The following is a 22658-nucleotide window of genomic DNA, read 5'->3' as shown; positions in this document are numbered from 1 at the left end:
GGAATGGGGCAGTCACAGCTTCTCTGGGCAAATATTATTGTCATATTCTCCTCAAGACTGAAACATTCCCATTCTCTAAAACTTTTTAAAAGAGGGAAATTGAGATATATAAGATGTCATTGGTTTCATTAGCATCCAGATTATGGGTGTGTGAGGGGACTGTCTGCTGGTAAGAATCACTCTCATCAGCTGTGCTGGATAATTGCTGCTTTCCCCAGTGCATTTTAAAAGAGCATATCCGGAGCTTTTAAAATTATGCTTGAGTTCATTTCTCAGACTGGCAGAAATGAAAGACTATTGGTGTCAAAGATCTCTGAAAAAAGTACATTTGGGAACATCTCCTTCTCCTACATAGTCTTTTTGGCTACAGTACAGTATTTTTCCCCTAAAACATAGAGCTCGGAGGGGAGGATATGGCAGAAGTCAATCACCAGACACTGCAAGAAGTGAGGATGATTTCTGAGCAAATGTTGAGTACCAAGTCAAGGCTCTTGTGAACTCCCAAGCAAAGCATCTCAGTTACAGTTCAGAGTTTAGATGGGGATGTTAAGTGCCTTGCTCTTGGAGTTTTCACAAAGAATTACATCACTATTATTTTTCCCCCACAGCCTACCTTTCCAGCCTGTCTGTACTGCAGCAAATAAATCTTGACTGCACTGATGGTTTTATGCTTGCCTTGTGTTTGAAGCTCAGCCTGGATGAAGCTGAGGTGTGGAGGTGACCTCTCCAATTAATACCCAAGCAATTTCTCCTGAGCTCTGTAATCAGAGACACCTGGGAGCAGATTTTTGGAGTTGGTTTCCTCACCAAGTGCAGGAGTCAGCACAAGTGCAAGACTGCTGGCTGCACACTGATGTTAGGTCAAGGTTAGGCTGATAAACAATACATAGAAGGAAGTACCCTACGAGCCTCCAGGACATGTCCTACAGACGTTCCTTGCTGAAGAGGAGAAGGTTGTGGAATGAAAATATCTGCCTTGGAAGTGGTGGGGAAATTCACAGGGGTCAATTCCCAGGGGGCGACAGTGATGAAAACAGGAGGGCATGGTTCCTGGTGCAGGGGGAAAAGGGACTATTGGAACATGTGGCCATCGTGAGAAAGTATCCTCAGCCCCTCCAAAACATCCATTTCCTTGAAGTGCAAGGGATGTGAGTGGCCAGTCCATAGGTCCTGGAGTTCATTGGAGGTAGCTCAGTAATAAATATACTGCACAAAATTAATAAATTCCTGGTAAAATTTGTCCTTTTAGATCCACTGGCTACTCATCTTACTGTCTTGCCTTGCAGGGAATCATCTGAGTCACATTTGTCTTCTTCTGGGAGCTTTGCTCTACATTAGTGGTAGCAAGGACTTGCTCAAGGTGTTCCCATGAGGTCCAACATTTGCCTGCTCCTCCTTCCCAGGTATGGCCACTCCAAAAGCCAAGGAGGGCAGTCCAAAAGTAACATCTGAGGGTCACCGCCTGGAAGGAGAAAGTCTTCTGCCACAGGAACCAGGCAGTGCTTTGATGTATCTACACCTTATAAATGGGCAATATTGCTAGGCAGCTGGGAAACAAGGAGAGACTCAAAACACAGTAGGGTTTTCCAAAATTTCCTTAGGAAAAGTAAATTCTGCCTTTCTGTGAGTCCTTCAGGAACAAGCCACTGCTTTTGCACAGAGAGCATGTCTGGTAAGAGAGGGAAGATTTTATCAAGCAAAACTAGGTCTCTGTTATACCAGTGTAAATCCAAAGTAATTCAAGTGATCCCAGGGATGATTTAGGCTTGTCAATCCAAGATCTTATTTGATCTTACATCAAACAAGCTACTTATCTGCAAGATGAGTTTTGTGGAAGAGCCTTGATCTGCAGCTCTGCCTTGCCCAGCTCAGGAGCTGCTGGAATTAGTAGTTTCCATGTCTCTCTGCTGGGAGGTGAAGGCAGAGATGGTGGCAGAAGTGGAAAAAAACTTCCTTTTTTCAGTGAAGAATAGAAAGGGCAGGCAAATTGCCTGAAAAATGCTTGTCATGACTGTTTGGATCAGCGTTTGTTAACGTGGCTCCTGACCTGTCATAAACAAAGAGCAGTTGAGAGGACAGCGGTGCCATTTGCTCTTTTCATTCCTCTCCACTCTAGGGAATGTAGGATTGCTGGCAACCTGCTTGTTTTCCAAACAGTCTTGCTTCTCACTGTAGAAAATCCCGTGTAAAAATCAAGATAATTGACTGAACTTCTATAACACTGTCTGCTCTCAGGCAGAGGTGCACTCCTGCCAAAGCAGCTGAGCCCTGGCCCCCTCCAGAAAGGTGGTCATGGCTGAATGATGACCAAAATCCTGGAGGGTTTGTGGCCAGGAATTGTAGAATGGTTTGTGTTGGCAGGGAACTAAATGGCCATTTAGTTCCAAACCCCCTGCCATGGACAGAACACTTTTCACTAGACCAGGTTGCTCCAGGCCCTTATCCAGCCTGGCCTTGAACACTTCCAGGGATGGAGCAGCTGCAGCTTCTCTGGGCAATCTGTGCCAGTGCCTCACCACCCTCACATGAATTAATTTCTTGCTAATACCTAATCTAAACCTTCCTTGTCACTTTGAAGCCATTCCCGCATGTCCTACCACTCCATGCCCTTGTTAAAAATCCCTCTGCAGCTCTCTTGTAGCCCCTTTAGGCACTGGAATATGCTCTAAGGTCTCCCTGGAGCCTTCTCTTCTCCAGGCTGAATGACACTAACTCTCTCAGCCTGTCTCTGTAACAGAGGTTCTACCCATCCCTGGATGTGGTCAAGGGAGGCTGGATGGGGCTTGGAGCAAGCTGGTCTAGCAAGATGTTCCTGTCCATGGAAGGGGGGCTGTTATTAGGTGATCTTTAAGGTCCTTTCCAACCCAAACCATTCTGTGGTTCTGTGAAGCACTCATGTAGGAGCCAGAGCAATGCAGAGCAGGGAAGGTGTTAGAGTAAGTCCAGCTTTCTTCTGATTATGCAGTGCTGGGCAAAAGGCTGTTCACATGGCCATGAGACGGGGGATCTCAGCCCCATTTCCCATGCTTGTGTCACCTGGTGTCACCTCTAACGAGAAGAATTCAAGGAGGATTCACGATAGAGGAGAAGACTAAATGCTTAAGCAGCCAGGTGCTGCCAGAGCTTGGTTTGTGATATCTGAGTTACCTTCTTTAGATACAATCCCAGATAACCTTTCCTCTGCTGATTTACCTCACTAGATTTTCAGGGAAAGGCCAGTCTCAGCATCTCTCAGGGCCACAGCTCCCACCCTGATCTCAGGTGCAGCATCAACCCTCTCCTCCAGTACAAACCCCGATGCCCTGATTTCACTCCTCTAATCAAGGAGCTCCTTGCTGTTTGCCTTCCACGTTGCTTTACGAGCAGACAGCCCAGTAGAGAGCTGCTTGATTTGTGACTGTGCAGAAGCGAGTGCTGATAAAGACAATTAATTAATGGTATGGATTTCCCAGCAGAGTTCTCAATTAGCATGAGCTGTTTACAGCCGGCCGCGGTGCAGATCACAGTGCATGTGCACCCCGAACCACAGCCAGTGTATTCAGTGGGGCAGAGGGTGGCTTTCATCAGGCCTGATGGTTTCCACCTCACATTGTCTGCAGAAACTGGGAAAAATGGGGTCTTCTCATGATGAACATTTACAATACAGATCTTTGGGTAGAGATGTCATTGCTGCCATTAAATACTTGGCTGTCCTGTTCGTGCTGCTCTCCTGGGCAAGGTCGTGCAGCAAGCTACAAAGTGAAGATCTTCTGGCTGCCAGGTTATTCCTACCCAGTTTATTTCCTGCTTAAACTGGTCATGGACTTACTTGAGTTGGGCAAGTGCTCTAAGGTCATTGAGCCCAGCCATTCCACCACCAAATCACGTCCCTGGCAGTGCATGGTACAGGAGAATGGAAAGGGAGGAGAAGCCTAACCCTAGGCAATCTTAAACTAGGAGGAAAAGGGTGTTACAAGGTCCCATAATAGCAAGAAGCTGCTGATGAAGTTCAAATGGGAAATGAAATACAACTATTAGCAGGATGGATATGCAGCTTCTGAACTGTCTGCCAAGGGAGGTGACAAAATCTCAGGCAAGAGCCTGTCTGCATGAGTGACCAAAGATATCCCCAAGTATCTCAGGTGCCTTCTGAGACCTCTCCCCTGCTAAGCACCTCCCCAGCCGCTGGCAAAGGTTTTTGTGGAAGGAGCATTGCTGCGTTCAGCCCTGAGACAGGCTTTGAAAGGGGAAAGTCCCCCACCCATGCTTTGTGGGGCTCCACAGGGTCTTGCTGAACATCACAACTTGCGTTTCAATAGCTTCAACTTCTCCAACCTGGTCAAGGGCAGCAATTCAGCTTCTCATCCAAGAGCTGCTTCTGCCAAAAATACGAGTTGCTACAGTTTGCCTTTTGTTACAACTGCTGGTCCTTTGGTCACGATGACCCCCATAAATATAAGAGCTAACTAATGCCCATCTCCTCCCACTGGTGATTGACTATGACCTTGAGTGACCTTGCTTAATTTAACTTTCTCAACCAGCTATTTTTGACAGCGAATAATTTAACATCCTTGTGACCCCAGTCTTGTGTCCCTCCTGCCAACTGGCTCTGCAGTTTAAATGAACAGCAATAAATAAATACATATCTGCAGAGGGACCTAAATGACTCCCATTACTGGAGCATCTGAAGGCCTGCCTAAATAAATCAAGTGAGTAGGAGATTATGCTGCAATCATGTGGAGAGGGAAAGGAGAGAATACATTACTGGTATTCCAGAGGCTGCAACTCAGGGATGAAAAACTTTGCAGAATTCAGAACAATGAGATTTAATTCAAGTGCAGATGGACAACCAGAGGCCCATTTTGTGGGTCTTCAAAGAGGAGCAGCAGATTGCAACCTGATGGGATCACTCACCAGTGCTTAGAACTCTCCCCAGGCAGCTCCTGCCTTGGGGATGGGGCTGTTGGAGGTTGCTCCCTGAACCTCCATGGTATAAAAGTGAGGATACAGTCACCAACTGCCCACCTGCAATTATCTCACTTTTCTCACCCAAACATGCCCTTGGGAGGGGAAAGCTGGCCTTGCAGGAGCAGGGATGGCAGGATTGAGCAGCTCTTCAACTCCCATTGCTTTGGGCAGGCAGACACTCACTTCAAACCATCCTGGGATTAAATCCCACCTTGGGGGTCCTCAGAATGAGAAGGAACAACAAATATTCCTGGGAGGAAGGAAAACCTCACTAAGTTATCTGCTTTGAAATCCCAGAGTGAATCATGATATTTTATTTGTTGGAGGAGTCACCGGCTGCAGCCTTCCTCATCCACTTTGCCTTTTACCTTATTCCTACTTATTTTTGGGGTCTGGTTTTAAAGCATTGTTATTTCTTCCTTTCCCCTGCACAGCCTCCATGTCAGCCCTGTCACTGTGGCTTCATTTGCATGGCACTGAGGACACGTGAAGCGTCGTTATAAATCCTATTTACATAATTTTCCTTCCCCCACTGAGGCTGAAATCGAAAATGCAACTAAGTTAATCAGGAAGATCTGGGCCTGCCACGAGTGCAGGCTGGGGCTCCACTTCCCTGTGGGGCAAGAGGAATGTCTGGGGACCCACTTGCTGCTTAAATGCGGTGGAAGAGCTTCTCCCTAATGTTTTCCAGCTTTTCCCTAGTGCTTTCCAGCCTGCTAACAAAATAAAAGCCAGGCTCCTGCTGTTGATTTGTCTCTTTTTCTCTTTTCATTTTTCCTCTTTTTAATCCTTTCATCCAGCTCTACACAGCATCACTCATCACACCTGTGGGTGACAAACTTCACCCTGTGCCCCTCTGTCCCCATGTCCCCAGCAGTGAGATCCTCCCCTTCAGCAGCTTTGGGGTCAAATTGGTGACACAGCTCAGTAGGAAATTACTTTCTATTAAAGCAAGCCCACACTGGCTAACTGGGCAAGAGGTACCTGTACTGGTGAGAGGAAGGATGGATGACCACATTAATTAATTTACACTGATGGAGTGTCTCTCAATTAAAACACATCACAAATCAAAAGAGGCTCTATGCTCTCCTTGCCCTCCCAGGGGGCAGCAGCAGCACCTTCCATCCCTGCCCAAGTCTGCCTGGCAGCTGCTTTTAAGGCTATTAAAGGGATTCTGAGATTGGAGACCTGTTTAGGGTCTGCTCTTCCCCCTTAAAAATCTTCATAGACTGAGGGTTTGTCTTTTATTTTGTTCTTTGCCTTTTGCTGCTGGAGTTTGCCACCATGGAGGGATGATGGTTCAGCACTGCACATGGAAAGGCTTGAGACATAAATATAGCAGGGGTTAGGGCTATTTTCTGGGGTGATTTTAATGAGGGGACAGAACAGAGGTGTATGAAACACCTGGTTTTGAGCAGCCCTGAGATCTCTGAGGGAGAGGGGAAAACAAGCAATGAGAAGGAAAATGTTAGAAAACAGCTTTTGCTGCCAAACAAAGCCTTTTGTGCAACTACAGATTTTTGGCTTTCCTATTCATTTAACTAATAAATTAATTGAAATAATTGTAGCACAAATATTGTAGGAATTGAATAAGTAATGAAATTACAAAACTAACAGGAAAATACCATAATAGGAGAAGTTCAGGAGGGTTTCAGATAATGAGAAACTGGAAGAAATGGCTGGTCCTAGCAGAGGTGAATCACTCATGTGATTCGTGGTGACCACGTACAGCTGCAGGTGACACCTCGACAGGAACAGAAGCCTGTGCCAGGCCAGTGCTGCTCTGGGCACGGCCTCCTTTCTAATTTTATCACCAAAATTTCACTGCATTACTGCTAATGTGGCAAGCAGATGTCCTTAAGCGTACACACTGTCACTGGCAGGCACCAGCTAACCCTGGTTTTTTAGCCCTTTTTTTGTTGTTGTTTAGAAGAGTCTGACCACCCACGATTTTAAATGTGAGAAGTTTATTCTTGTCACTTCCAAATGTTTTCTTTAGTTGTTCTTTCCTTGCCATCTATTTTTGGCTTAAATTATGATCAACCATGAACACTACCAATAAGGCTTGTGTGTCAAGTCAGAGCATCAGATCAGAGCTGCCCCTGACAGTGGGTCTGTAAAACCTCACTGGCTCCTTCCCACCGAGGGGGATGCACTTTTGTGCAGCTCTTGTTTGGTTTTCCCCTCTTGAATGTCTTTTTGTGAGCTGGGAAAATTTTCCAGCAGTCTAGACACCTTGTCCCATCACCAGCCCCACGATGCCTGTTGCACATCGACCTCCATGGATGTGCAGGTCGGCCAAGTGCATGCCCAGCCTTTGATCCTCCCCCTCCCAGGGCCTCAGCTTCCCTCTTACAAAAGAGAAAAGGGAATTAACTTTGGTCTTGGGCTGGAAAACACATCTCCTCAACCTCTGTGACCATGTCCCATGCTATTCCTTACAGGGGATGTGCCCTTTGCACCCAGAGCCTACAGTCTCTGATGACTCTCCCCTGCACCCTCCATGGGTTATGTCCCAATGCCTCCCAGCTCCCTAGTGTCTCGGTGGCCCAGCTGGTGGTGGTGCATGGTGCTCCAGCCTGTCCAGTTCCCAGAGCCAGGGCAAGGTCCCAGGCAGTGCCTTGTTCTACTATCTGGTGCCAGGGCAATGCCGGGCCAAGTGCCAGTGCCTGGAAGGTCCCAGTGGTAGTGCCAGTGTCCAGGTATGCAGGTGCTGGTCCCAGTTCCAGTTCCCAGCTGGTGCTGCTGGTGTCAGGGTAGCCCCAGTTCCCCATTCCTGTTCCCAATGACGGGCCCATTTCCTGGATGATGCCATGTCCTGGTGCCCGGGCAATGTTGGACCTCGATCCCGGTTCACCAGACTGGTCCCCACGTCCTGGACCAGCGCCAGCTGGCGCCGCTCCTATTTCCCACTACCGGGTGGTGCCAGTCCCCACTCCCAGTAGTGACCACAGTTCCCAGCAGTGGGGAGCGCCAGTTTCCGGTGCCGGTTCCCATTCCTAGTGAGAGTTCCCGGTGCCGGTTCGCTGTCCAGTTCCCGATCCGGTTCCCAGTTCCCATTCCCGATCCCAGCGCCGTTCCCATTCCCGGTGCCGGTTCCCACCCCCGGGTGCCACTCGCGGTGTCGGTGCCGGTTCCGTGGCGTGTCCCGGTGCCGGTGCCGGTTCCGTGGCGCCCGGAGCGCGGTGCGGGGCGCAGGCGCGGTCCCGGCCCGCCCGTCGGGGCGGTGCTTGCGGGAGGCGAAGCGCTGCGGGCAGCGGCGCGCCCGGAGCGGCGGCACCGGCACCGGGCACCCGCACCAGCCCCGGGCAGGTAAGGCGACCCCGGCCCCGGGAGGGGGTGGCTCGGCCCTGCAGCGCCGCCGCTGCTCCCGCCGCGGGGGGACGGCTCCGCGCCCCGCCCGGGGGTCCCGCCGCGTCCTCGGGGGATGCTCGGGGGCACCTGTGGCTTTGGGAACCGCGTAGCAGCTGCACTCCGGGGTGGGGGCAGTGTGTGTTGGTACGTGAGCGTGTGTGTGTGTGCCTAAAGGGTTTTTGGGGAAAAAAAGCCCGAAGCGGGCACCCTGCTCCTCCCCTGCGCGGAGCACGCTGCTGCCTTTGCCTTCAGCAAGCGCTGGCGTGAGCGCCGGTGTTTGGGGGTGCTGAAGTCGGGGTACTCGGCGTGGTGCATAGGAAAGTTGCATCCCGGATGGTTAAAACCCCACAACTGCTCCCCTGTTCAGCTTGTGGAGCCGGGCTGGACAGAAACTTTGAGACCGAGGCCTGGGTGCTGGCTGGAGAGCTGCAGGATTTCTGCCCTGAGAAAAAATCCTGAGGTTTCAGTATTGTTCTTTGTTCCATTTTTTTGGGACAAACGCAGGGGCTTTTGGAAAGTCTCCTGGAAAGTTAAGGCGAGAGAGAGCTCCTGCTCTCAAGAAAGGCTAACTCACTGCTGGGGTGCAGGACACTGATGGCTTTTGGGGTTTCCAAGCAGAGATAGGAATCTGGATTTCCCAAATACCAGTCTTTCCTCCCTTCCCTGAAACATGTTATTTTGAGCTTGAGCTTGGTGCTTTCTAGCAGAGGGTGTCCCACTGGATGTGGCTCTGGTCTTCTATCCCTCACCTCCCACTCTGGTAGCTGCAGGTTAGCGTGGGCTGCACGCCTGGCTCTGCAGATCCAGCCTGTGTCGTGCTTGGATATATAACCAGTTATTTATCACCAGTTACCATTTCTGCCTGGATGCTGTGCTAGCTCTGAGCTTGGTGGGGAGTGCAGCCACGGCAAATGGAGCTGGAAGCAGAGCAGGGAGCTCGGTGCATGGTGGAGAATGCTCTTAAATCCTCAGCTGCTTGTCTTCTGCATCCAGCAAGGACCACGCTGCAGGCTTTCCCCAGGGCACCTTTTATCTCCATCCCATCTTGTATCTTCATGGATCCTCCTGCCCAGGTCAGCCTGGGTTCCAAGCGTGCTGAACCGCTGTTAAACTGGAGGGAAGGCAACACAAGGTCCTTGGAGCTGCATCTCTCACCCCTCGCTCTGCACATGAAGAGTGGGTAGCCCAAGGTGCAGGGAGCCTGGCTGGCCCTGCTGCTCAGGGTAGCAGTGAGTTGAGGAGGAACAAATTTTGGCATACAGGTGAGAGCAGGAGTCACCTGTTGGCAGCATCCTTGGGGCAGCAAGGACTAGGGCAGGGGAAAAGCAGTAGAGTCAGGCATGGATGGAGGTGCAGAGCCTGATGCAAGTGCTCACCCCTTACTCCTGCTCGGTGCAACATACTGCTACAGGCACATCTCTCCTGGTGGGTTCTATTTCCACCTGCTCTTCCCAGGAACATCAGCTGCCTCCTGCTTATTTAAGCAATTCTTTCATGTGAATCACCTGGGGCTCAGCTCCAGCCCATGACCCAGGCAGTGGGGTTGTAAAACCCAAGACGGAGTGAGAGATGCTCTTTCAGAAACCCTTTTGGTACCCTTAGGAGTGGGATGTGAGGTCTGAACCCCTCCTGCAGTGGGTGCATGTGTACAGGTGCTGCTGTGTGTGTGGGGGCTGGCTCGCTCGGTGGCTGGTGCTTGCCAGCAGCCATGTGCCAGAAATGGTTGGGAAAAACTTTCTTGTTGGCATAAGAATTAAGGATCAAGTCATGAGGGAAAGGAAAAGCAGGTTTTGAGGGAGCCAGCAGGGCTTGCTCTAGCAGGCCCTGCTCAGAGTAGAAATCAAGTCCCTTTGTCATGTTGTAAGGACACCATGATGACACGCAGAAGGAATAATTCCATCTGCAAAGCAGTGACACATGAAATAGGGGCAAAGAGACGTGACCAAGGCACTCAGGTTTGTGGCAGACTCAAGTCCAGCCTGCTCCCTGTCATCAGCACCCCAGTCCCTGTATGAAATGACTTAGGTGTGGCTTTGACATGGCCACAAGCCCAGGAAAATCCCTGCCCAGCTGCTGTCCACCATGGCATTTTCTGTTCAAGGGAGCTTTCAGCTGGTGATTGACAACTACCCTGGGTATTCTCAAGCCCCTGAGGTGGAAGGAGATGGAAACCCAGAACTATTACTGAAGGGGACTGACCTGTAGCTGTGCTCTCATTTTTGGGGAAAGGAGATGCTCCAGGTCTCCTTTACCTGGATGTGCTGGCAGTTTACACGGTGCATGTGGGAATATGTCAGTGGAGAAGATTTCTGCCGGGGGGGCTGGGGGAGGTGACAAAGGGCACTGCTGGACAGATTAAGCCCACGCAACAGAGCTTAAATCTGCTTAAAGCCTTTAAGGGAGGATCTGAGCTCATTCTCATTTTTCGTGCTGAGATCCGGCTGCGAAACCAAGCTGAGAGGTGGATGAGGTGCTCGGCCAGAGAGCAGCAGCTGAGCTCAGGCTATGGGGCTGGCCCCTAAGTTGTACACCAGCCGGTACAGTGGGGCACGCTGTGTCTGGACTTTGTGCTGTGTTTAGAGATTGAATCATGTTGGGATAGCTGAGACTGGGGGTTCAGGGCTGCTTTGGTCCTGGATGCCCCCAGGAGTGTTGCAAAAAGGCGAAGGGAAACAGGCAAAGGGTGTTTGTGGGACATGGGTACGGAAGAGTTAACGTGGAAGGACCAGGCTCTTCGATCTGGTGCTTGAGAGGGATTAACTCAGCCTGGAGCAGGTGCAGGGAAAAGGGCTCTGAAGCTGCTCAGAGGGATGGAGAGCTATTATACGAGGCTATAAAAGCCAAGCCCAGCGAAACAAAGGCAGAGAGAGGATGTGCTTGCTGACTCCAAATATATCCAAGGGGTGAGCTCCAGGCAGGCAGAAGAGCGATTTAAACCGAGGGCAATGTTGCTGCTGGGGTGTGAATTCATTCAGTTTAGCTTAGGAGGCTTGTCTAGAGGCTCTGCAACTGTGTCACACCAGAGGAGAGTAGGAGGGTGTGAATTAGAGCACATCACCTCTCTTGCAAGGTGCTTGGCTGTGATAGAAGGAGGTCTTAGCACTTTTCAGTGTAGGAGGCCAGGACTCTGTGGTCCAGACACCCTGTCCTGGTGTCTCCTTTGGGAAGGGCTGTGTTAGACAAGCAGGTCTCACCATCTTCCTGATGTGGGACCAGACCAGCCATGAAGCAGATGATGCCCAGCTGAGATAATTTTTTGTCTTTGATTATGCCTCAGAAAAATGAATCCATCTCTCCCTTTCCTGGTTGCTGCACAGATTAATAACAAAGCATCCATGCTTTAAAAAAGGCTTTGGCTCTGATCCCAAGAGGAATTTAGACAGTATTTGTGCTGGGGGATGATGATACGAAGAACGGGTGCATCCTCTAAATCTGCTCACGCTTGTGCGTTAATTATTGGATATTTTTGGCTGTCCAGAGATGCCAAGATTCTTCTCCTAATGCTTTCTCCAAGCAGGCAGCATCAGGTTAATACAGAGAGAAGGAGAAGGATGCAGCTGTGCCTTGAAGGCTGGGATCAGGCGCTCTCTCTCTTCCTCCTCGCTAATCTCCAGAGCTGTCAAGTCCTTTCTCTGCAGATGTCCAGAGGGGAAACCCCTTCCACAGAGAAGCCTCCTCAGCCCACCCAGAGGTGTTTGCTGCCCTCTGCTCGTGCCGTGGTGGGGCAGGGCACACTTGGGCACCATTTACTCACTTATGTCTTCATGCCTTCACCTTCAGCTGCTCCTCTGAGGGGCTGTGGGGCACAAAGCCTCCTTGGCAGTGGGCTTGTGCTGGCCTGCTCCAGCCAGACGGGGCTCCTGCATGCCCCAGCCCCGAGGGCAGTGTCACCGGTGGGGAGTGAGGGGCGGTGATCGCTCTGCTCACTTCCAGTTGATTACCCAGGGAGAAAGGGCCAGGCTCTGGGCACTGCAGAAAATGGACACAGACCCGGTGGCTTCATGGAAGCTACGTTTGTCTGGCTGCATTAACCCTTTACCTGCTCTGAGCTCTCCCTTTCACACCATGGAGAATATTCATCCATAGCTTATTCCTACTAAATTCTCCTGCATTGTAGGAGGCACCCCTTTGACATGGGGGTGACTTCTTCAGGTTGTGGAGGGAAATAGGAATGGTTGCCATTGAGTTTTTCATCCTCTCTGGGAAAAAATCCTTTCTGCTCCACTCTGTGGCCAAGGAGACTTCACAGTTTTTGCTTTTCTGCATGATGCATTGGTTTTTCAGCCAATATTGCAGATCCTCATGCTTTGGGGATCTTCCTGGACTGGAGATGTGACAGATGATACCCCTGCAAAGCCGTGCTGGGAGCCCGCGGGGTTTGCAGCATTTAGGTCAGAGCCTGGCTCCTTTGGGCCTGGTCCAGCCCTTCAGAGGGGCTGGACTGAGCTCCTAAGCCCCTGCCTGCAGCTTTTGTGTCCCAGTTCAATAACACTTTGATGCATTTTGCCTTAAAATACTCTTCTGGCAGAGAAAAGCTCTCCCCGCCCCTTGGTTTGCCCTTGTGCAGAAATGACCAGTTTTAGTCATTCCACCATCCATCTGAGCATCAGCTCTGTTCCCTCCTGTCCTGTGACTTCCATCCATTGGGAACGAAGGTTAAAGGGAGAGGAGACTATAAAGCATCCCAACCACCTAAAGTCTGCCCCATGCTGGGAGGCTGGAAGCCTTAATGTGAAGCTCTGAAATGATTTGTGGGAGAGGGCTCCTTCTCCGTACCATGCAGGGACTTTCCCAGCTTATTATAGCCCCCAGTAGTAGACAGATGTGTTGGAAAGACACCAGGAGAGGCCATGAGGACAGTCAGAGGGCTGGAGCACCTCCACTATGAAAACAGGCTGAGGGAGTTGGAATTATTCAGCCTGGAGAAGAGAAGGGTTCAAGGAGACCTTAGAGCACATTCCAAAACATAAAGGGGCTGCAAGAGAGAGCTGAGACTTTTTACAAGGGCATGGGGAGATAGGACAAGAGGGAATGGCTTCAAACTGAGAGAGAGCAGGTTTAGATTAGATTAGATGGTAGGAAGAAATTCTTTCCTGTGAGGATGTTGAGGCACTGGCACAGGTCACCCAGTAAAGCTGTGGATGCCCCATCCTCAGCAGTGTTCAAGGCCAGGTTTGATGGGACTTTGAGCAACCTGGTCTAATGAAATATGCCTCATGGCAGAGAACTAGATCATCTGTAAGGTCTTTTCCAACCCAAACCATTCTGTGGTTCCATGATTCTATGAAATTTTCTCCTCTCCTGGCTGCAGCTCATCCTTATGTGAGGGAGACTGCAGCCCTGGTTGATTCCTTCAAGGTTTATCCTGTGACCTAGACATAGCTATCAAACAGGGCTGTGGCAGACCAGGAAAGGTACCCAGAATATTGCTTCCTATGTAGCTACAGCACGACAGGCAGCAGCAGGTCTCTCTGAGCTCCTGGGGAAAAGGGCAAAGCTCCAGCTCTGCTCCTGCATTACCATCCCTTAAACCATGTTGCCCCATGTTTTTGTGCTTGTTGCTGGAGTTCTTTTGGTTACATCTCCAAATAATCCATACAGTGATTTCTCTGGGTGACAAAAGGCATCCCTCCCTTGCAGCAAGCACCCTCCATCCCAGTTTTCATCACATTTCCACTAGTTTGAGCTCCCCTGACTCCATGGTGCAGGATGCAGGTGGCTTTGGTTGACTCCATTCCTTCACAGCCCCTCCTGGGCTGTTCCACCATTTCCTCCTGTCCTGTACAGAGACGAAGGATGCATGTCTGTTTGTCTCTCTGGGTTTGGGCTTCATTTGTTTTATATTTTCTGAGGCACACCCTGATAATCAAAAGCTTACTATGAAATGTTTGCAGGCTTGTTGCTCCCAAATCCTTGAAGAGCAGGTCCTACGAGTTGTCTGAGCATGTGTAAATACTGTGAGAATTGCTTAGGGGTGATTAAGGGAGGTGATTTCTCTGCTGAGCAAGGGGAAGCCTTGATTTGATAAAAGCTGCAGCTGCAAACTCTACTTTTTCAGAGCCAGACTACCACTGCTGCATGAGTGCAGGATGGGGATGGTGGGTGCTGGATGCCTGCCCAGCAAGTGTTGCCTTTGGATCCTGGCAGGTCTTCATGCAGGAGCAGGAGAGTGGTGATTTATTGCATCTAACACGGGGCTGTGTCAGGGTCCTGTCCCGTGCAGGGGAGTGAAACTCCTCCCTGAGTCACAGGGTGCATCTCATCCATGCTCCCAGACTCACTGCTCCAGCTGGGAGCTGCTGCAACATCAGAGTGTCTGAAGAGATGCAGAGCAAGGACTTGGGCCAGGGCAGTGTCTGGGAGAGGAGGAGGGGGCTTAGTCCCGATCCCAGAGTGCTGTGCTCAACCCACACTCTCTGCTTGCTGCTCAGCATGGGTTAGGAACATGCTCTGAGCCTCCTCCTGAGGGCAAGCCAGGCCATGCAGGGAATCCAGACAGACCTCAGAGCAGTGGTGGGCAGTTTTGTTTGGGTGAGAGCGGGGTGATGGGTCTGGCTGCCAGCCATGGCATCAGGAGCAAGCACCAGCCTTGCTGGGCTGCAACGAAGCAATAGGTCTTCGTAAGAGGAGGAATCCTCACTGAAAAGGACATGGACACCTGTCCATGGCAGAAGGTATTGGACTTTATGACCTTTAAGATCCCTTCCCACCCAAATCATTCCATTACTCTATGATCTGGAACACGGAGTGGATGCAGTGCTCAGGATTGTGACCTGTATCCATCTCCCTGAAGGAAGGGGAAAGGTTATGTCCAGTCCCTGCCAGGAGAAAGCAGCAGCCTTTCTGCTCCAAGGGTTGTTTGGCAAACTCTTACTTCTGTGATTAGAGAAGGGCAGCACTGCTGAAATGAAGGAATAATGGGGGGAAAAGCTGGCTGGAGGTTGGGGGAGTTGCAGCATCCAAGGCAGAAACAGTTTGAAGAGCTCAAATTAAGACAGTGGGAACTTGCATTCAGACCTTTAGGCTTGTGAGAACTGAGTGAATCCAATAACAAGGATTTCTAATAAATCTCACAGATTTGAGGTGGTCCAGTCTGCCTAAGAGAGACCTGTTCAAAAGCAGCAGCACTATCAGTTGCTGCAAGCCTTCAAATATTACTTTTGTGCTCATGATGCTTTAGAATAGTCACAGTAAGAAAAATTCAGTTAAGACAGAGATGGAAAAGGAGGTAAAATTAAATTTAAACCCAGCAGATTTTGCTGCTCGATCCTGAAAGTTTTACAGACAAGGAGAATTTTCTTATCAGTCAGTACCCAGGTGTGGTCTGATATTTGCTGTTGTGACTTTGGAATTTATAGGATGTGGGTTTTGGGAAGTGACTAGCAAGTGGGTTGAGGGCCTGTCAAAGAGAAAACTGAGCAGGGAGGACCCAAGTCTGAAGTGGACTTTGTGCCCTCTTGGACCTTTTCACAGAGTGCCTTGGTGCTTTTATTCAGGTTTGGGTCAGGCAAAGAGAAAATCCTTGAGTGGTTTATTAGCAAAAGGTGGGAGTCTTGGCAGAGGTTTGAGACCTGACTTGAGGCCAGCAGCTGTAGGACTGGGGTGAAACCTGTGGTGTGGAGCCTGTTGTCAGAAGCATTTGGGGTGCCTCCATCATCTGGAATTGCAGGAGATGTTCCTATTCTGCTTGAAGTGGAGCAGGTCAAGGGACGCATTTCTGGGAATGGCCAGGAGCTCTCGAGAGGAGACCTGAAGGACTTGGTTGTACCTCTGGGCCTCTGTGGGGATGGAGTTTTGGGCTCTGCCAGCAGCAAGGAGTGGAGGTGATGGAGAGAGAAGAAATTGCCTTGGGGATGGTGTTGTTATGGAGTCACAGAATGGTTTGGGTTGGAAGGGTCCTTGAAGACCATCTCATTGCAGTACTCTGCCATGAGCAGGGACACGTCCCACACGCCCCATCCATCCTCTCCTTGAAGGCTCCAGAGGGAGATAGGGCATGCTATGAAGTGGTCAGGGCTGAAGCTGCAGGAAGGATGCTCTGGGTCAGCCAGAAGGACAAACATCCCAGCTAGCCTGGCAGGGATGATCTTGAGGATCCAGCTGCCTCTCCTCACTCTCCTACAGAGTAGCTGCAGCCCCGTTATCTCTTCTGCTCCTCCCGAATTCCTCATTTGAAGTTCAATTGCTTTAATCATCCCAGAGGCTGCGGAAGCTATTGAAGGCAGAGCATTTGCATGGAGACGTGCTGCATTTTATCTGCATTAATGATGACTTTTCTGAATGGATTTTCCAGTTCCTCAACCTCTTAAATAAACACCTCTGTCACCCATAATGCCCAAGAAAAAGGCTCACATGGCTACATCAAGCAATGCCCTGTTATTCTTCTGTCCTAGTCCTTCCCTCTTTCCACCTCATAAAGGTACAGGCCTGCCTTTAGACGATAATTTTTTTGCTCAACTGGCAGGAAGACCAGTGTGAGTGTATTGATGTGGTGCAAGGCTCCCACTGGAGTCAGTGTGACTGGATTTAAAAGGAGCAGGTCTAGCTGTTCAATTAGAAATGCTGAATAAATAATAAAAACGCGTTCTCAGTCCAAACCTGCAAAGATAGCATCCTCTCCCCTCCTCTTCTGGTGATCAAAATGGATGCTGAGAGGGGCAGAGCATCTCTGTAACATCATGGGGTGTGTGGTTTGTGTTCAACATGATCCTCATGTGGGGTGACAGCCCTCCTGGGCTAGGCAGGAGCCATGTGTCTGGATGACCATGCGTGCAGGTGGTTTGATTCTGTGTGTGTGAGTCTGCTCTTCCTAGGCTGTATTTTTCCAGTGCCTGAAAACCTGCTCTGTGTGAGCAGTGTTGTGTGCTGGAGAAGGTTCCTGCCTTCTCCTGCACAAAAGTGTTTTTTTGGAATCTGCATTGGCTGCTGAGAGAGCTTGGGAGTGCTTTGGTGTTGCTGGCCCTGTGCTGCTCCTTACAATTATTAACCAGGGTCAGGGTGTGCTGAGGCATGAGGGGTTAGTGAAGTCATGGCTGTCTCCAGGGACTTGGCATTGGCAGAGCCTATTAATTCACCTTTTGTTACTTGTCCTGCAACTCCTGGTGATCTCCAAGGGTTTTTAACCCTTCTGTGACTTGGGAAACAAGCCTAACATCACACAATCAGTAATGCTGGGTGAGGGACCTAACAGCATGTGGAAGGTACCCAAAACTTAGCTTCTGCATTCTCCTCAAACCACAAGTGGATTGGGCTGAGCTGGACCCTGAGTGGTGAATATATTCAGCACATCTCTGCTTTCCCTCAGGCTGCCTGGTGCCATGTTACTGCCTTGCTCTTTCTACTGCTTTTGGGTCTGTCTCTCTGCCACCACCTTTTGCTGTTGTTTCATTCTTCTCCCTGCTATTCCTGCATCCCTCCAGCCTCCTGCATTTTCTGATCCAGTGGGAGAGGCTGCCACCAGGTTTGCTTTGAGCTTGTTACTCCTTCCTGTGTCAGGATGCTTTCAGACATGTGTCCTGGTCCCACCTGATCTTAGAGCCTGTGCTGAGGGAAGGGCTGGTCTGGCTGGTGCCACAAGCTCCATTTGTGTGCAGAGCTCTGGCCAGGCAGAGCTCCAGCCAGCGCAGGGTTATGAGAGTGTTCCCAGTGTGGGGCTGCCTCTTCTCCTGCAGCTCCAACATCTGACTGTGTTTGCAAACGGTGACTCATAGCTGTGAGGAATGAGGAACTCCCCAGTCAAAGGCCTCTGTCCCAGTGTGAGTCATCCAAGCAGAAAGGGAGCTCCTGGTCAGCACACCCCCCGCTGGCTCCTAAAGGAGATGGGTATTCAAGGATGCCTAGACCCCCCTGTTAACCCTGGCCTTCCCAGGAAGAAAATATCCCAATCCATGCACGCAGACCTGCTGACTGGCTATGTCTCTCCCTGTGCTGTCATCTTGCTGTTAAGCAATAAAGGAGTGATGTTTTGGTGGAAAAAAAATCCAGAGGAAATAAAGCAAGTGTGATGAAGATCGCTGTGCCTTGCCGGAAACAGCCTCCACATGTGACATCTTATCTCCAGCTGATTTTGTGCAGATGCTGACAGCCAGGCATGCTTTGGTGATATGGAGTCACTTGCAGCAGCTTTCTGCCAGGATGTGTGACCCTGCCCTTTGCTGGCCTGGGTGCAAATGCACTTTTTAATGAAAGATTGCTCTTGATTCATACAACCGTAGAATGGTTTGGTTGGAAGTACCTTAAAGACCTTCCAGTTCCAACCCCCTGCCATGGGCAGGGACACCTTCCACTAGACCAGGGTGCTCAGAGCCCCATCCAGCCTGGCCTTGAGCACTTCCAGGGATGGGGCAGCCCCAGCTTCACTGGGCAACCTGTGCAAGTGCCTCACCGCCTTCACATTGAAGAATTGCTTCCTGTTATCAAATCTAGACTTACTCCCTTTCAGTTTAAAGCCATTCCAGATTGTCCTATCACTACATGCCCTTGTCAAAAGGACATTTTTTTTTTGAGTTTATTTTCAGAAATAGCCAGCTGTTAGACAGCAACTTCCTTTGCAGGTCTTGGAGTGCTTTGCAGAAGGGACCAGGATCTCTGCAGAGTGATGGTTTTTCCTGCTTCATGGAGGAGGAGGATCCATCAGGGAGCATTTGCTCTACTTACATGCTTGCAAAAAGCCAGAGGGTTTACTCACTTAGAACAAACAGCGTTTAGCCCCACCAGGATGTTTTTTGGAGCTAAATCCACCACTCTGAGTTTCTGAGGGGGAGCAGCTAGTCCCTGTGGTTGCTCATGCAAAATTAACCCTCAGGCTGAAAGGTGCCATGTTAAGGTGTCCTGATTTGGATGCCATCTGTGCTGTAACAAATCACTCATTTAAATCAGAGCTTGATATAAACATAATTAAGAGTGAAAATTATTATTTCACCTTTAGCTCTTAAATGAGAACAGAGATATGACCTGATGAAGAAAAGAGATAAAGGCCAGAAGGGGATATTCAGTTTTCTGTTCTTCAACAGTTTTGTTTCAGCAAGTAACCACTGTGAGTGTTCAGTAATTTGCATTTTGGCTAAAGCAGCTGCTCTGTAAAGATGTCCAACTGTGCTCAAAAACATCTGGACACGAGCTACCTGTAACTTCCCATGGGAATTAGCTTCCCTGGTTAACCACAGTCAATTTGAGAAGAAATCATGTCTTGTTTTCTAATTTCCATCAGTGTGGTTTCAGCTTCCCCTCCCTGTGGGCATTGCTAATGCAGGATGCTGCACTGTGCTGCTGGCTCTGGGCCGTGTCATTTGGGGTCCAAAGCAAAACTAGGTGCGTGCACAGCTGTGAGTAGGAAAGGGCTTTGGGAATGGCACAGGCACTGGCACAGGTTGCCCAGAGGAGCTGTGTGAAGAGGGTTGGAACTAGAGAATCTTGAAGGTCCCTTCCAACCAAAACCATTCTGTCATTCTAAGATGACTTGAGGCTTTTTTGTTCATGGTTGGCATAGAGTTGTTGGCCAAGAGGTGTGGAGTGCTTATCTTATGTTCAGGGTAAACAGTGAATGGCAATTCAACTGCTTCTTCTTGTTCCCTGGGCCCTGGAGAAACAGTGTGTAAAGCTCTCCTTGCATTAACAGGGTTTCCTCTGCTGAGCTGGACTTTTGTGTTGGTAAGTGAGAGGATAACCCTGATGTTGCCACATGACTGTCAACAGAAAAACCCAAGGAGGCTGTAAAAAATTATTTAAATAACATATTTATAAAAAGCCTGCCTGCTGCTCTGAACACCCCACTACTGAGCCCCATAACATTGCACCTGGTTGAGAGTTGTGCAGCCACATGCCTGGTTCCTGCTTTGTCTTCTCCTTGGCTGATCTTGTGCTTTTGCAATGTGATATCAAAGCCCTCTCCTGTTTAGTGGGAACAGAGCTGAAGGGCAGCAGATCCTGTCCTTTGGAACAAAGTGTTTTGTCTGACCAGGAGGCAGGCAGCTGTAGGATCTACAAGCAAGGAGGCTTTGCTCCTGGCCAGGCTGCAGCCTTGCATAGCACAAGCTTGATGAGCCCATGCCAGCCACCCAAGCAGCCTCTGAGCTGGAAGGCAAGGAGAAGAAGATGTTTGGAGGGAGGAGGGAAGAGCCTTTCAGCAGGTGTTTGGTCCTGGCCAGTGCAAACACTTTCAATCCTTCTCCCTGTTGCAGTTCTTAGAGCCATGGCTGTTACCAGCTGGCAGGAGCTGGAGCACCTGGATGATGCTGGAGGTGAAAAGGGGAGTCCACAACACCCCTGAGTCATAAGTCTGGCTCAGTCTTCCAACAAAGTGGTTTTTGGTTTAACTCCTTCATGGCAGGACTGAGGTTAGGATCAGACAACTGTTTATAAAAATTCATGCTGGGTGGTGAGTGCAGGTTCCTCTTTCTGCTCACAGGCAAACACATGCATATGCAAGTGTAGAGTTGTTAATTCAAATCAGGCATGAAAACACCCACTTCTTGCTCTCCTGGAGCATCTGAGCTTGGTCCAAGAGGGCAAAGAGTAATTAGACAGCCTTTGGGCATTTTAACATGGCAGAGGTGAAGTTCAGCCTGCTAAGCATGAAATGCTGCAAATTAGAGAGAGTAATGAATTTTAACGCTGCCCTAAGAACATTCCTTCTGCCCCTTCCTTTTAATTATTTTGCAAGGTGTTTTATTTATTATTTGTTTGTTTTTCTAAATGATCCTGAACAGTGTCCCTTCCCCTTCTGCTTGGCATTTCCTTTGCAACTCAAATCCATCTCCAGGCTGTCATGTGAGAGTAGCCCTGCAGCGAGGACAGATGGCTGGCAAGGTGACAGTCACTGTAGGGTGGGATAGCAGGGCAAATTTCAGGCAGATCTGGGCATCAGAAAGGCTGGAACTCCTTGGCTGAGATGACTGCCACCCTGTTCTCATAGGGATGGACATTGAACAGGATGTCTAGTCATCATGAAAGTCAGTGTTGCAGGGATCACTGGAAAGCACAGCTCCAAGCTGCAGGGTGTAGCAGTAATTTTATGAATGAGCAGCCAAGTGCCAGCCCTTGGCCATGGTACAGGCTGCAGAGAAGCATCCAGCATCTCTGACATCAAACCTAAAATTCCTGCCTTTAACTTGAGCATGGCTTTTAGAAAGACCTCCCTCCTCCCTTCCCTTCCAGGCTCCCTTCCTAATCCTGCTGGTTCTTTCTGCACAACCTCCCATGGAAATATCCTCTCATGTCTTTCAGCCCAGTTCATGCACCAGTCCAAGCAATTCATCTTGCATGTCAGCTAACAGCACCTTCCTCCTCTCTCAGCCTGTTGTTCCTGCAGAAGGCTGTTGCCAACCACCCTTTCCCAGCACTGCTGCTTTCCCCTTGTCTCTCTTTAGCATTGAGTGCTATCACTGTGAAAGTCTTGGCCTCACTGTCACTCAAAAGCAGCTTGTTCAGTGCCAGATGTCCCCATGACCTCCCTGGGCAAATCTCCCTTATTTTTCACCCCTTCCTCTGCTGGAGATCTGAAGGCCAGTGCCTTCCCTGGCCCTCTTAGCAGGGTGGATTGGACTACTGGGTGCATTCCCTGACTGCTCAATGAGGCTGTCAGCCTTTCCACAAGGAGTAAATTTGTTGTATTATTTGGGGATTTATGTGACCGTGTTCACAGGGGTCTGAGGATGAGGGAAGAGATGAGGATCTGACTCCATGTTTCAGAAGGCTTGATTTATTGTTTTATGATATATATTATATTAAAACTATACTAAAAGAATAGAAGAAAGGATTTCATCAGAAGGTTAGCTAAGAATAGCATAAGAAGGAATGATTACAAAGGCTTGTGTCTCGGACAGGGAGTCCGAGCCAGCTGACTGTGATTGGCCATTAGTTAGAAACAACCGCATGAGACCAATCACAGATGCACCTGTTGCATTCCACAGCACCAGATAACCATTGTTTACATTTCATTCCTGAGGCCTCTCAGCTTCTCAGGAGAAAAAATCCTAAGGAAAGGATTTTTCAGAAAATATGGCTACACGTTTATATCAGGCCATTTATTTTTAAGGCTTTTCTGAGGGCAGGTGATGCACTTGGGCCTCTTTGTATCATCTGGGATGCTACAAAGCATCTGGTACTGATGGGAGGGAGAAAATCCCCACGAGCTGCTTTTGCAATTCCTCCTCAGTAGCACAGACCTGTGGAGCAACCAGCAAGGGGATTATTTTGGGTTTACTTAAGCTCTGAGTGATGAGCACTTGTGCTGCTAATCAAGCTGATAAATGTTGTCAATTAAACCTGTGCTTTGCTCTTCAGCTTTCCATAAGTGAAGTGTTTTTGTCTCTCTCAGAGGAGAGAAGGCTGGCTGGGTGGGCAATGCTCCTGGATCA

The 22658-nt window shown here is 49.5% G+C and overlaps 1 protein-coding gene across 1 annotated transcript in view; it reads left to right on the top strand.

Moving 5' to 3' along the window:
* Window positions 1-8146: 8146 nt before the first annotated feature.
* Window positions 8147-22658, top strand: part of CAPN5 (calpain 5) — a 52528-nt gene continuing 38016 nt past the window's right edge. Inside the window, exon 1 of the mRNA XM_071432967.1 lies at window positions 8147-8259. The gene's annotated coding sequence lies outside the window, so the exon portion shown is untranslated. The remainder of the gene's footprint in view (window positions 8260-22658) is intronic.

The sequence above is a fragment of the Agelaius tricolor genome, unplaced genomic scaffold (genome assembly GCF_023055355.1).
Source record: "Agelaius tricolor isolate 1412-34295 unplaced genomic scaffold, bAgeTri1.0.p SCAF_9, whole genome shotgun sequence".
Classification (NCBI taxonomy): Eukaryota; Metazoa; Chordata; class Aves; order Passeriformes; family Icteridae; genus Agelaius; species Agelaius tricolor.
Note: the sequence above shows the minus strand (reverse complement) of the source record. Positions and strands in the feature narration are given on the sequence as shown.